Source organism: Eretmochelys imbricata, chromosome 3, assembly GCF_965152235.1.
Source record: "Eretmochelys imbricata isolate rEreImb1 chromosome 3, rEreImb1.hap1, whole genome shotgun sequence".
Classification (NCBI taxonomy): domain Eukaryota; kingdom Metazoa; phylum Chordata; order Testudines; family Cheloniidae; genus Eretmochelys; species Eretmochelys imbricata.
In genome coordinates, this window is record NC_135574.1 from 185,843,771 (window position 1) to 185,858,410 (window position 14,640).

At 50.5% G+C, this 14,640-nt stretch overlaps 1 protein-coding gene across 2 annotated transcripts in view; it reads left to right on the forward strand.

Annotated features, from left to right (window-relative positions):
• Positions 1–14,640, forward strand: part of EML6 (EMAP like 6) — a 306,539-nt gene that overhangs the window by 202,296 nt on the left and 89,603 nt on the right. The window lies entirely within an intron of this gene.

The following is a 14,640-nucleotide window of genomic DNA, read 5'->3' on the forward strand; positions in this document are numbered from 1 at the left end:
GGAAGCCTCGAGCTCCGCTGCACCCTTCCGATGCGGAGGCCCCCCAGAAGACCAGGAAGGGAGGCACTGATACTGAGCCTTCCGCTATGCCCACGAGTGAGATCCATCTGCCGGTGTTGGGAGGGGAAGACAGAATAGCATTGGAAGGTAGGATCTCCCCTCCACGGGAGACCCTCCCCTCCGAGACCCCTGAGGAAGCCCCTTCTGCCTGGATACCACCCGAACCCCCCGCGAACCCCGAAGTGACTGTCGAGGCTGGCGCCAGAGGAGAGACCCCTGGGGTGGCAGAAGACGACCTCTCCTCCATGTATGAGGAGATCGAGGCCCTAGGTTTGACCCCGATCACCCAGGGGGAGGATGACCTACTGCCGGCTGGCCTCAATCTGGGCAACCTCACCCCAGTCCCCCTTTCCCCATGCTCACTCCCCCTAACCGCCTTCCCGGGCGGGCACCCTACAGAAGGTGGTCCACTACCTGATGCCATGGCTGCCAAATCCACCACAGAGCCTGCGCCTAGCATCACTGGGAGCCCCCTCCCTCATCCCTCAACCCTCGAATCTGCTCAGGAGGCACCACCTCTCAACTGCTTGCCTCCCGAAGCCCAGAGCCTTGCCTCTGCCCCTGCCCACACCCCGTCCCTGCCCAATCCACTTCCTCCTGCAATGCTATTGCCGCCCCTGGGGTTATTTCTTTCCCGTTTTTTGCGGATTCCCCCCAGGGAGCAGCCTTTGCGTTTTCCTGCCCCGACCCATTAGGAACTGCAGTTTTCCCTCCGCCATCCCCTTCTACCCCAAGGCGTGAGATGGACCTAATAACTTTAGCCTGTCAGATGCCCCATCAGTGGTCCACACCCTGCCTGCCTGCCTCAGCGGACCACGAGGCTGCACCAAGAGCCCCACCAGGGAATAACCTGGAAATCGCAACCCCACCCCCCCATTAGCTGCGAAAAGCATTGCGGGAGTTTTTAGAAAACATCCGTGGCTCCCGCAACAGGGTACAGCTGGCTCTCCAGCTATGGGGGGACTTTGATCAACTCCCCCAGGCCACAAGGGCCCTTATAAAGGAGGGTAGAGGGAAAGGAAGGCACGGTGCCGCGGCCTACGGGTGGGCCCGCGGCTTCCATGATGATTTACTCACTTACGGGATGGGTCACGGATTGTTGCGCGACCCGCCGGGGGCCGTGAACACCTCCGCCAATAAGGAACCCCCACCCCCCAGCCCTCCGCATGACGCCTCTCATTATCGCAACTTTGAACACCAGGGGCTGTAGGATGGCTCTCTGCAGGTCCCATGTGCTCTCTTACCTTCGGGAAGGGGGGTACTCTGTAGTTTTCCTGCAGGAGACCCATACAGATCTGACTGCCGAGGACAGCTGGCGGCTGGAGTGGGGGGACGGGGTCTACTTTAGCCACTTCACGATTCGGCAAGCTGGAGTGGCGACCCTGTTCTCCCCCAACCTATGGCCCGAGGTGCTAGGGGTCACTGAGGCCGTGCCGGGCCACCTGCTGCATCTCCAAGTCCGTATGGAGGGGCTCGTGGTCAACTTTGTTGATATCTATGCCCCGACAACGAGCCCGAAACGGCCACAATTCTATCAGCGGGTGTCCGACTTCCTCAGCACCCTAGATTCTCACGAGAGCCTAGTCCTGGGAGGGGAATTTAACACCACCCTCGAGGAATGGGACCGCTCAGGGGCCGAGCTGAGCCCGGCCGCTGCGAACATTCTCCGAGAAATAGTCGAATATCACTCCCTAGTAGACGTCTGGCGTGACCACCACCCAGATGACACTTCCACGTTCACCTTTGTCCGGGTAGAGGCCCATCGGTCACACCACTCTCATTTGGATCGTATTTATTTATCCCGTTTCCATCTTTCACAGGCCCACTCCTCCAACATTCGGCCGGCCCCATTTTCCGACCATCATTTAGCCACCATAACAGCCTCCCTCCGTGCAGAGAGGCTGGGGCTGGCCTATTGGCACTTTAACAACAGCCTGTTGGAGGATGAGGGCTTCGTGACGTCCTTCCGGGAGTTTTGGCTGGCCTGGCGAGAGCAGCGGCGTGCCTTTCCCTCGGCGCGGCGATGGTGGGATCTAGGGAAGGTGCGCGCCAAGCTCTTCTGCCGTGACTACACCCGGGGCACCAGCTGATGGAGGAATGCAGCAATAGAGCAGTTGGAACAGGAGGTCTTAGAGATGGAGAGGCATCTGGCCACCAGCCCCGAGGACCTGTTCCTCTGCGGAGCGTGCCGGGAGAAGTAGGAGGAGCTCCGGGCCCTCGAGGACCATCGGGCCTGAGGTGCCTTTGTTGGATCCCGCATCCGCCTCCTTCAGGAGATGGGCCGCGGCTCCCGTTTCTTCTACGCCCTGGAGAAAACGAGGGGGGCCAAGAAACACGTCACCTGCCTTCTAGCAGAAGATGGCGCCCCCCTCATGGATCCGGTGGAGATATGTGGGAGGGCCCGTGACTTCTACACAAGCTTTTTCTCCCCGGATCCGACCGATCCTGGCGCTTGCAGGGTGCTCTGGGAGGAACTCCCCACGGTCAGCGTGGGCGACCGAAATCGGCTAGAGCTGCCTCTCACCCTGGCCGAGTTCTCAGAAGCCCTTTGTCACATGCCCACCAATAAATCTCCGGGCATGGACGGGCTGACCGTGGAGTTCTACCGCACGTCCTTGGCCCAGACCTAGCCACTGTCTGGGCTGAGTCTTTGCAGGGCGGGGTCCTCCCTCTTTCGTGCAGGCGAGCAGTGCTCACCTTGTTGCCGAAGAAGGGGGACCTCCGCAATTTACGAAACTGGCGTCCCGTCTCACTCCTTAGCATGGACTACAAAATCGTAGTGAAAGCAATCTCGCTGCGGCTAGGGTCCGTGATGGCGGACGTGATCCACCCAGACCAGACCTATACTGTCCCGGGTCGTAGCATTTTTGACAACCTATTTCTAGTCTGAGACCTTTTGGAACTCGGGCGTAGAGAAGGTCTGTCGTTCGCCCTCCTGTCTCTTGATCAGGAGAAGGCGTTCGATAGAGTAGACCATGAGTACCTCCTGAGCACTCTGCAGGCGTTTGGATTCGGACCTCAGTTTGTGAGCTTTCTCCGGGTGCTGTATGCCTCCGCGGAGTGTTTGGTTAGGCTCAACTGGACCCTGACCGAGCCTGTCAGCTTTGGGCGAGGAGTGCGGCAGAGGTGCCCCCTCTCGGGCCAGCTGTACGCTCTGGCGATTGAGACTTTCCTCTGTCTCCTCCGCAGGAGGTTGACAGGGTTGGTGCTGCGGGAGCCGGAGCTGTGGCTGGTCCTGTCGGCGTACGCCGATGACGTGCTCCTCATGGTCCAGGACCCGGGCGACTTGGCGCGGGTGGAGGCTTGCCAGGCCATCTACTCGGCAGCCTCCTCCGCCCGAGTCAACTGGGTCAAGAGCTCTGGCTTGGCGATGGGGGACTGGCGGCAGGTGAGCTCCCTCCCACCCGCGCTTCAGACCATCCGGTGGAGTGCGGGTCCACTGCTCTACCTAGGCGTTTACCTTTCTGCCACGCACCCTTCCCCACCGGAGAACTGGCAAAATTTAGAGGGCGGGGTGATAGAGCGGCTCCGGAAATGGACGAGGCTACTCCAATGTCTCTCCCTCCAAGGGAGAGCACTGGTGCTTAACCAACTAGTCCTGTCCACGCTCTGGTACCGGCTCAACACCCTGGTTCTGGCCCCAGGTTTCCTGACCAACCTCCGCACGACGATTCTAGAGTTCTTTTGGTCAGGACTGCACTGGGACCCTGTTGGGGTTCTTCATCTACCCCTGAAGGAAGGAGGGAAGGGCCTGAAGTGTCTGCACACTCAGGTCCGTGTCTTCCGCCTCCAGGCCCTGCAGAGGCTCCTTTATAGTGCAGGTAGTTCGACGTGGAGCATATTGGCACACGCCTTCCTGCGCCGCTTCCAAGGGCTCCAATACGATCGGCAGCTCTTTTATCTCTGTCTGAGAGGTTTTCCGCGAGACCTCTCCGGGCTGCCGATCTTCTACCAGGACCTCCTCCGGACCTGGAAACTGTTCTCAACGACCAGGTCTGTGGCGGCCACCGTGGGAGCAGATCTCCTCACGGAGCCCCTGCTACACAACCCCCAGCTCCGTGTGCAGGTGGCGGAGTCCCGCTCGGTGCGCCAGAGTTTGGTCCTGGCGGAAGTCACGAGAGTCGGAGACCTCTTGGACTACGACCAGGGAGACTGGCTGGATCCCCTGATGCTCGCTCGGTGCATGGGGCTCTCCAGACCTTGTACCCACCGGCGCATACTTCAGGAGGTGAAGGCCTCCTTGACGCCTGCTGCTTGGGCTTATCTCAACCGAGCCCTGCACGAGGGCGCACCCCGCCCACCCTCTACCCCAGGCCCGCCGGACCTTTCAATTGGGCCCCTACCCCGTAGATCCCAACAAACCCCTCACCCTTTCACTGCAAGCCAGCTGCATGAATTGCAGCCGGTCAGCTTCCAAATCGCGCCACGGAAATATTTATACACACTCACGCTTCACACCCTTCACGCCCACACCCTGGTGTCCCGCCCTGATACAAAGTGCGGGACCTCCTGCCACCTTTGGAGGGTGAGCAACCTCGGTGGGGCAGCCTGTATTCCACCTTGGTCCCGAGGCCCGTTGGGGACATTAGTTGGCGGCTCCTTCACGGAGCTGTGAGCACGGGCGTGTTTTTGACGCGTTTCACCCCCATCCCGGATACTTGCCCTTTTTGCAATGTGAGGGAAACCCTGGTGCACGTATATTTAGAGTGTGCCAGATTGCAGCCCCTTTTCCGGCTCCTCACGAATATTTTATTACGCTTTTGGCTCCACTTTTCCCCTCACCTTTTTATCTACACACTCCCCATCCATGGCCCCACAAAATCGCGAGATCTCCTGGTTAACCTCCTCCTAGCCCTAGCTAAAACAGCCATTTATAAAACCAGAGAGGGGAGGTTGGCTAATGAAACGTCCTGCGATTGTAGGGCCATTTTCCGATCCTCAGTACAATCATGTATCCGGGTGGAGTTCCTCTGGGCGGCGTCCACCGACTCCCTTGACGCCTTCGAGGAACGGTGGGCGCTGTCCAAGGTTCTCTGCTTGGTGACCCCGTCCGGTTCCCTCCGTCTGACCCTTTGATTGAGGGGAAGAGCGAGAGACCCCAGCCTCAGCCGTTGCCGCTGTGGATACCATCATCACTGTCACCTAGGAGGGGTCCTATAACATGTGGGTGTACACCCTGCCCCACCCCCAAACCGCCCACCCCGCAGCCGTGCCATCTTCTTGGGCACTCTCAGGAGAGGAATAATCGGTGACACTGGGCGTAGCACTAGGTAACTCGAGGGGGTGGAAGACCACGAGTGTCGAGGAAACCCCCCTGCTCTAGGCCACCAGGTAACTCAGGAGGGTGGAAGACCACGAATGTCGAGGAAGCCCCCCCACTCTGGGCCCAGGCTAGCCTGAACACTTCTCCCTCCTGAAGGCTGCTATGTCATACCTTCTGTTTGCTTTTGTTTTGTTGCATAGTTTTGCTTTATCCTCTTTGGTGATTCTTTGTAAGTGTTACACAAATAAAATTCTTTTCTGCTTCAAAAAAAAAAAAAAAATTACTCTCCTGTAGCCATCTGGCCCGACCCTGTCACAATAGGTATGATTCTAGTGAAGAAGTGGAATGTTGTACTTACACCAAAATCCCACTTTGCAGTTTGGAAGGGAGGGTGTAGTCAACAGAGGAATAGAAGTGATATGCAGCTTATATATTTTAATTTCTCTTCATCAGACTGTACTGTGGGTCAGGCTCTATGCATTTTTATTAGAACATTTATTAGAACATAATGTCACTCTTAACTAGTTAAGCTCTTTGGAGCAGGGACCATCTTTTTGTTCTCTCGTTGTACTGCATCTAGAACAATGGGGTCATAGTCAATAACGAGGGCTCCTTGGCACTATGGTGATACAAACAATAACAACTTGTTTTACAATACCTGTACATCAAGTTGTGGGATATGATACATGTATGACACTTCTCGGGGCACCCAGTGCAGTGAGTCCTCCTTGTCCGCCCAACCAGTCTGTCAGCCACTCAAGCACTCTCTGATCACTGGATGCTCACAGAAATGCCAGGTCCTCTGTTTCCAAAGAAACAGTGTACCCCAGTTTTACCTCAGCCCACCACTTCTGTATCACACAGCACTTGGGATCAATTATAGTAAAACAAAAGGAAATTTATTTAAGTAAGACTAGAGATTCAAATAAAAACAAGTGTGAATGATGGAAACAAATGGTTACATACAAAACAAAATCATAAAATGTGAACTAGGGCCTACACTTGTCAATAATTACTTTTCCTATTTAAGGCTTTGTCTACACCACAGAGTTTTGTCGATGCAAGTTACGCCTATGATCAAAAACCAGTATAATTACATAATTTGTGCATGTTCACCTAATGCTCCTTCTGTCAGCAGAGCACATTCACAGTTGGTGCTTTAGCATCAACAGAGAGAGCAGTGCACTCTGGGTGGCTATCCAACTGTGCTACTCGCTACCTTCTGCAACTAGGAGTTGTGGGAGGGTGGAATGGATTGCAGTGCATCATGGGTGCAGGCTCAACATCCCATGATGCAGTTTTTCCTTCCCATCATTCCATGGGCTTCCAACTGCATGTCATGACATTTTTCATTGGCCCCTGTTTACTGTGTGCCCACCATCTCTGTCTGAAAGGATGGATCCTACACTGCTCTCTATTGTTGTGGTCACTGTTATAAACATATTGCGGCTGCTCATACAGTATATCATGAGCACCCAATCTGAACAGGAATTCAAGATGCCTGACCTGCTGTGTGCCATGGAAAGAAACACCACCAGATTAGTTTGGCCATTTTGAAGCACTTGGAGGAGAGGAAGGTGATCAGGAACATTCAACATGGGTTCACCAAGGGCAAGTCATGCCTGACCAACCTGATTGCCTTCTATGATGAGATAACTGGCTCTGTGGATATGGGGAAAGCAGTGTATGTGATATATCTTGACTTTAGCAAAGCTTTTGATATTGTCTCCCAGAGTATTCTTGCCAGCAAGTTAAAGAAGTATGGATTGGATGAATGGACTATTAGGTGGATAGAAAGATGGCTAGATTGTCAGGCTCAATGGGTAGTGATCAACAGTTCGATGTCTAGTTGGCAGCTGGTATCAAGTGGCATGCCCCAGGGGTCGGTCCTGTGGCCTATTTTGTTCAACATCTTTATTAATGATCTGGATGATGGGATGAAGTGTGCCCTCAGCAACTTCACAGATGACACTAAGCTGGGGGAGAAGTAGATACGCTGGAGGGTAGGGATAGGGTCCAGAGTGACCTAAACAAATTGGAGAATTGGGCCAAAAGAAATCTGATGAGGTTCAACAAGGACAAGTGCAGAGTCCTGCACTTAGGAAGGAAGAAACTCATGCACCGTTACAGGCTGGGGACCGACTGGCTAAGCAGTAGTTCTGCAGAAAAGAATCTGGGGATTACAGTGGACAAGAAGCTGGATATAAGTCAGCAGTGTGTGCTTGTTGCCAAGAAGGCCAACACCATATTGGACTGTATTAGTAGGAGCATTGCCAGCAGATTGAGGGAAGTGATTATTCCCCTCTGTTTGGCACTGGTGAGGCCACACCTGAAGTATTGCGTCCAGTTTTGGTCCCCCCACTACAGAAGGGATGTGGACAAATGGAGAGAGTCCAGCAGAGGGCAACAGAAATTATTAGGGGGCTGGGGCACATAACTTACGAGGAGAGGCTGAAGGAACTGGGGTTATTTAATCTGCAGAAGAGAAGATTTGACAGCAGCCTTCAATTACCTGAAGGGGGGTTCCAAAGAGGATGGAGCTAGGCTGTTGTCAATGGCGGCAGATGACAGAACAAGAAGCAATGGTCTCAAGTTTCAGTGGGAGAGGTCTAGGTTGGATATTAGGAAACACTATTTCACTAGGAGGGTGGTGAAGCAGTGGAATGGGTTACCTAGGGAGGTGGTGGAATCTCCTTCATTAGAGGTTTTTAAGGCCCGGGTTGACAAAGCCCTGGCTGGGATGGTTTAGTTGGTGTTGGTCCTGTTTTGAGCAGGGGATTGGACTAGATGACCTCCTGAGGTCTCTTCCAACCCTTATATTCTATGATTCTGTAATTCTATGATTCACAGAGCAGCTGCACATGGAGGACCATCATTTTTGGGTTCAGGAAACAAGCACTGAGTAGTGGGATCACATTATTATACAGGTCTGGGATGACAAGCAGTAACTGCAGAACTTTCAGATGTGGAAAGGCTTCCTGGAACTGTTTGTGGAACTTGCCCCACCACTGTGGTGCAAGGACACCAAAATGAGAGCAGCCCTCTCGGTGGAGAAGTGCGTGGTGATAGCTGTGTGGAAGCTGGCAACTCCAGACTGCTACCAGTCAGTCACATATCGATTTGGAGTCTGGAAGTCCAACGTTGAGGTTGCATTAATGCACATGTGCAGGACCATTAATCTTATTCTGCTATGAAGGACTGTGACTCTTGGCAATGTACGTAAAATACTGGATGGCTTTACAACAATGGGAATCCCTAACTGCGGTAGAGTGATAATTGCCTAGCATATCCCAAATTTGGCCATGGACCATCTTGGAACATAGTACATCTATAGAAAGGGGTACTTATCTATGGTATTGCAGGCACGTGTGGATCCCCATGGTCATTTCATTGACATGAACGCAGGGTGGTCAGGGAAAGGTGCATGACGCACACATCTTCAGGAACACTGGCCTGTACAGAAAGCTGCAAGCAGGGACTTTCTTTCCAGTCCAGAAGATTCCAATGGGGGATGTTAAAATGCCCATAGTGATCCTGGGTGACCCAGCGTACCTCTTACTCCCATGGCTCATGAAGCCTTACATGGAAAACCTGGACAGCAGCAAGGAGTGCTTCAACAATAGGCTGAACAGGTGCAGAATGATCCTAGAATGTGTCTTTGGCAGATTAAAAGCATGCTGGTGCTGCCTTTTAGGCAGGTTAGACCTAAATGAGGAAAATATTCCCATGGTCATAGCCGTCTGCTATGAGCTCCATAATATTGTGAAACTAAGGGTAAAAAGTTTCCCCCAGGGTGGCGCATGGAGGCACATTGCCTGGCAGCTAATTTTGAGCAGCTAGATACCACGGCTATTAAAGGGGCACAACGGGAGGCTATTTGAATCAAGGAGGCTTTGAGGCACCATTTTGACAATGAGTACAAGTAATGTAAGTCTTTGTATACAGCACTCTGCCATGCTTTGTTAACTTGCTGCCTTTCATGAAAATTTTGATGATTCCTGACCATGATTTGTAATCTGCAAATGTTCCAGTTGCCACTGTGTATTAATTTCAGCAGCAAGCTCCATATATAGGAGACAAATAAAGATTGATTATTTTTCAGCGAGTATGTTTTTATTAAAAAACAATTAACAACATACAGAAAACGCTTGGTGGAAAGTCAGATAACAGTGAAGGACAGTGTCCTGATGTAGGCTCCCATAGCTGTGTGTAACTCCAGGTATCATTTTGGAAGCTGTCTGAAGGGGTGGAGTGAATGGGGTACTGAGACTGCCAGGAAGATGCAAGGAATGGGTGGGAGGAGTTTAGGGAGGGCATGGCAAGCAGTTCTGTTTCAGCTGCAGAGGGGCTGAGCACGGATGTATTCTGCTTACAGTGTGATTAGGGATTTCAACACCTCTATTTGCTCTTCCATCACTTTTATCATCTGCTCCTGGCTAAAATTTTCTCCTGGCTTTCCTTACTGTTCTGCCTTTGGCTTTCTAATTTTCGTTTACAGTCTCTCTCCACACCCTGCGTTCTTGTTTTTTGGCATCTGAGGATTGGAGCACCTCTTGAAATATGTCCTCCTTGCTCCTCCTTGGTCACTTCCTTATCTGGTGGAGGCGCTGCACTTGTGTGTAGGGGGTTCCCCAGAAGACCACATATTCAGAAGCATAAGAAACAATAAACAGAAGCATGATTGTTAATGCACATAAAGCATCAAATCATAACAGTAAAATGTACCTCTTTTCAAATTTGAATTAGTTTCTCAGTGTCCCTGGCAAGCACACAGCTCAGTGAATGCCCTAAACATGGTGAGTTCACCCAGGAAAGGGGCATTCAAGATGGGGCAAAGGGTCTAGGTCAGTGGTCCACACACTGTTGGGCGCGCCTCTATAGGGGGGTGCAGAGGAACATCCGCGGGGTGTGGTGGGCCTGGGCCAGCCCCCCCAGGAGACAGGGAGAGAGCGCCACTCTGCCCATAGTTCTGCTTCAGCCCCAGTCCCAGCTTTCCAGATACTAAAAGTCTGGTTACCTGCAGTAACTGGCCTCTGCCACTGGGGGGGTGGGAAGAGCAGCAGCTGCTGCTGGAGCCTGGAGGAGCACTCAGAGATGGCTCTAGCAAGAGAGGTACAGGCAGCTCCCCTGTCCTGCCCCATGTGTGGCTCCCACTCCCCTGTCCTGCCCCCTCACCTCTCCACCCCCAGAGTGCAGCTCCCCCTCCCCTGTCCTGCCCCATTCACCCACTCGCCTCCCACCCCAGCTCCTGGGCAGGGCTCAGACCAGGTAAGGGGGGGGGTGCAAGTGAAAAAGTTTGGGAACTGCTGGTCTAGGTGGTTTTTTAAGGGATCACTGCAGGCAACGAGGGGCAATATTGTAAATTCTGCTACCATTTTGCACATGTCATTGAAGCCAATGTCTTACTCCTGAGGGTAAGCAAGGATTCAAGGGTGCATATCCTGTATGCATGCAGCTTCAGACCAGGTCCTTGTGCTGCTCACTGTGTGCCACTTTGGTCCCTGCACAAGTGATTGCTGATTGATGCCGGCAATCCTACGTTTCCTACAATGGAGGAAGGAACAAAGCAGCTCTGCCAAGGAACTTTTGGCAGAGGATTGATGAGTATCTCCAGGAAAGTTTCCTAGAGAATTCTCTGGAGGATTCCAGTGAACTCTCAGTGTGCATTAGCACACTGTTCCATCCCATTGTGTAGCTGCACAGGGGAATGTCCAGCACACACAAACACAGCTAATCTTGTGTGGAAGAAAAACACAGTCTTCACTCTTAGGTTGTTTGCAACAAGTCAGAGACAATTTATTCTCAAGCAGTTCCAAGGGGGAGAGTGCGCACAGACAGGGATTCCCCCTTCCTAGGCAGGTCTCCGCATGATAAACAATTAGGGCAAGCATTTATGCCTTTTGTTACATACAATAATGATCAACTGCTGCGTCTTGTTTATACATATTTATTCCTGATATCTTACTTTTTCTCAGCAGTTCCTGCTACAGTCTGCATTCCATTCTTATCTAACACAAGGTCAAAACAGCACCTCTTAGAGTTTTTCCGCTCGCTTCCCACTCACCAAGGCCCTGCCTTAAAGTCTCACATTATTAGAGTTAGAGTTAGCCTGACTCTTACTCTATTCCTAAGAAAACTAAGATGTCTGCGTCCAAATCCCTTTTATCCTTTTTTTACTTCCACACTCCCCCTTTTTGTGCTTCTAGCACAACTATCAGTCTTAAACCTCCATTTCATCAAACCTTGTATTTCTCATTCTAGATCAAATGGTTCAGCCTCATGGGCTTTGGTTGGATGCAATGACAATGCATGGTTAGTATGAACATGGAAGGTGTTATTATTATTACGTCCTTTACAACAACAATAACATAATCCTGAATTGAACAACAGCAATGAAAGCATTAACATTCCCATTGTAATAATATGATGGGGTTGTTTTATAGGCCTAGTTACATAGCACAATGCATCATAATTAGTATATAATGTAGACACTCTATAGGCAGTATGGAAGGCATATTTTTCAATTTGATATATATTTTGAAGCATATGAATTTGACCTTGTAATTCAGAGATTTGCCGGACCTCTGGTAGGAGTGAAAGCAAATTTTGGAACTGGTCAGGTACTAAGGCAGTCCAATTAAAGGGTATCTGAAACCTAAGGGCTGATTGTAGGATTCTATCCGCAGGCCAATAAATAATATGATTGCCTGCAGCAGTGGTGAGATTAAAATGTATGTCTTGCAAAGTGGTGGCCTTAATATACACACAACTGTCATTACTCTGTCAGGGTAGTTCCTTGTCCCATACCCTCCCAACAAACGTTGTCATGAACAGTGACAACTTCCCCTGGCTTCAGTTTTCATACACACTGAAGCTGTGGGGGTTCTAAAGGCCAGAGTGTCCATTGACTCCCTATCCCTATCCAAATGTTGGGTGTTATTCCAGGAGCACTGACTATAAATCGGTTAGGCATATCAGGTAGTTTAATTTCCCAAATGTCTCAGTGAATTATCCAATCCCACATGCATCGTCCCCACGAACCCGGCAGGATTCGGTATGTGGGGACCCACATCCCTTCAATCAGTCTGTATGCTTGGAAGGAGCACTGCGAATGTCTGCACTTCCACTCAGAAAATCTCCAAGTACGTCTCCATGGCCACAGATCAGATGATACTCCTGAAGTATCTGTAAGGGCAGTGGGCCAAGCCTGATGCTCCAGATCACTCTGAATGGCCATGAGCTGGTCATTCAGGAAATCCTGAATTTCTGAACGAGCCAGATCCCACTGCAATGCCTTCCCAGCCTCAGTGATATTTAGTACCATCGTCATCAGAAGTTTCTGGGTCATTGAACTAAGGGCGGAGATAACTTGTAATTCACCAACTCCAGCCTGTACCTGGGTTAACTGTGCTCCAGTAATAAGACTTGTGGCTTTTTCCAACTGTCCTAATTTCTCTTCATGTTGTTGGCCTTTATAAATATTCCAAAATTGCAGCTGCACTATAGGCACCATCCTATAGGTGTCCCGCCAAGTCCCTCTTCTTTCTAGAGGAAACCCAGGCCCTTTGCTGTGCTAACCTAATGGCAGCCCCTTTCGAGCCATTAGGATATGTAGAGGTGACCTGAAAACTGGATAAGGGCAGCGTGAATTTTATAGTCCCTAGTGTAGTATTAATCAAAGTCCATTGATATCCTAACACATCTCTCTTTAGTGAAGTACCATACCACATCTGTTGGCTAAACACTTTCATATATTTCCGAGAGACATTAGCATTAATAGCAGAGGAAGGGGTATATTGCAATATGGTGCAGGTTAAATTATCAGTTACTGGGATTATTTCAATGCAGGTAAAATTTCCAGTGGCAGAACAGACTCTTCGGGTATATGTTTGATTATTCACTAATTGGGTGACCAAATAACAATAAGGGCCTCTTTCATCTAACATACTGCAGACTCCAGGAATGGCCATCATATCTACCTCACTATAGAACCCATTAATCTTAATTTCCGATTCTTGGGGCTCATTTGTAGTGATATATATTTCTATTTCCACCGACCCATTTGTTTTCCACTCAATTGTTCGCTCATATGACATATTCTGAACTTTAAAAAATAAGTTTCTGAACAAAATTTCAGTAAATCACTAAGATATGAAGGTCTTGGCCATTGGGTTTCATTAGAATATACAGTATTGTCTGTATTTGGGTAAATTACAGGGGTGGTGGCAAAGGTGGAGGAGATGGTCAGGGTAATATTCATGGCAGCAAGGCGTCTTTGGTATTCGTCATCGGGAAGCCAATTAGGGAGGGCAGTACATTCTGATGGTACTTGTCCATAAGCACAAAGCCCAGACCCTGAAAGAAATCCAAACCACCACTCAACTCCACATTCCCAAGAATGGTCCCGGGAGTTCCCTCTCTGCCAATATACAATACTCCATTTCCTCCACCAGGGCCAATTTTTAATGTCCTTTGTCGTCAGGAATTCCTGGACCGTGGTGGTTTCAGCAGAGCGAGTGTTCCTTCTTCTCTCTTGGAACAGTCGTGGTTTAGCATTATGCAGGGTAGAGGTTACTAGCACATCACCCTGAAATGATTTGGTTCTTCTAGCAAAATCCAAATGCATGGTAGTTCTGTCAGTGGACAAGGGAGAGGTTACTAGAACTTCACCTTGTCCTTTTCTCCTGCTGTCCAAAAGGAACAGCAGCACCAGAAGGAGAAATAGACTGATCATCAGACAGAGAGTCATCTCAAGGTGGAGGGGCCCTTTTGCAGTGAGAAGTGTGGGCCCAGGCAATCAGTCCAACAGCGGTGTTGGTAGTTAACAGGACTTGGTAAGGGCCTTTCCAGTGTGGGGTCAGGGCGGTCTTTCGCTGATAGACCTTTATGTAGACCCAATCTCCTGGTTCCAGCGAGTGGTAGGGTTGCTCAGGATCCTTGGGTAGTGCTTCTTTCACCTGTGTATAAAGAGACCTAACACATTTCATTAGTGCCTGACAATAATTAAGCATTGTGTCATCCATGAAATGAATGTCCATCTGGGCGAGGGTCAGCGGAGGTGCTGCTGGAAGCCGCATCGGGCATCCTATCAGAATCTCATGAGGACTGAGTCCAGTCTTTCGATTGGGAGTGGCCCTCATATTCATCAATGCTAATGGGAGGGCATCTGGCCACTTTAAGTTCATCTCAGCACAGATCTTGGCTAGTTTATTTTTCAAAATCCCATTTTGACGTTCCACTGTCCCGGCAGACTGCGAGTGGTGGGGGCAATGGAGGTTATGTTGGATCTACAAAGCTGCACATAATTCTTTTACAAT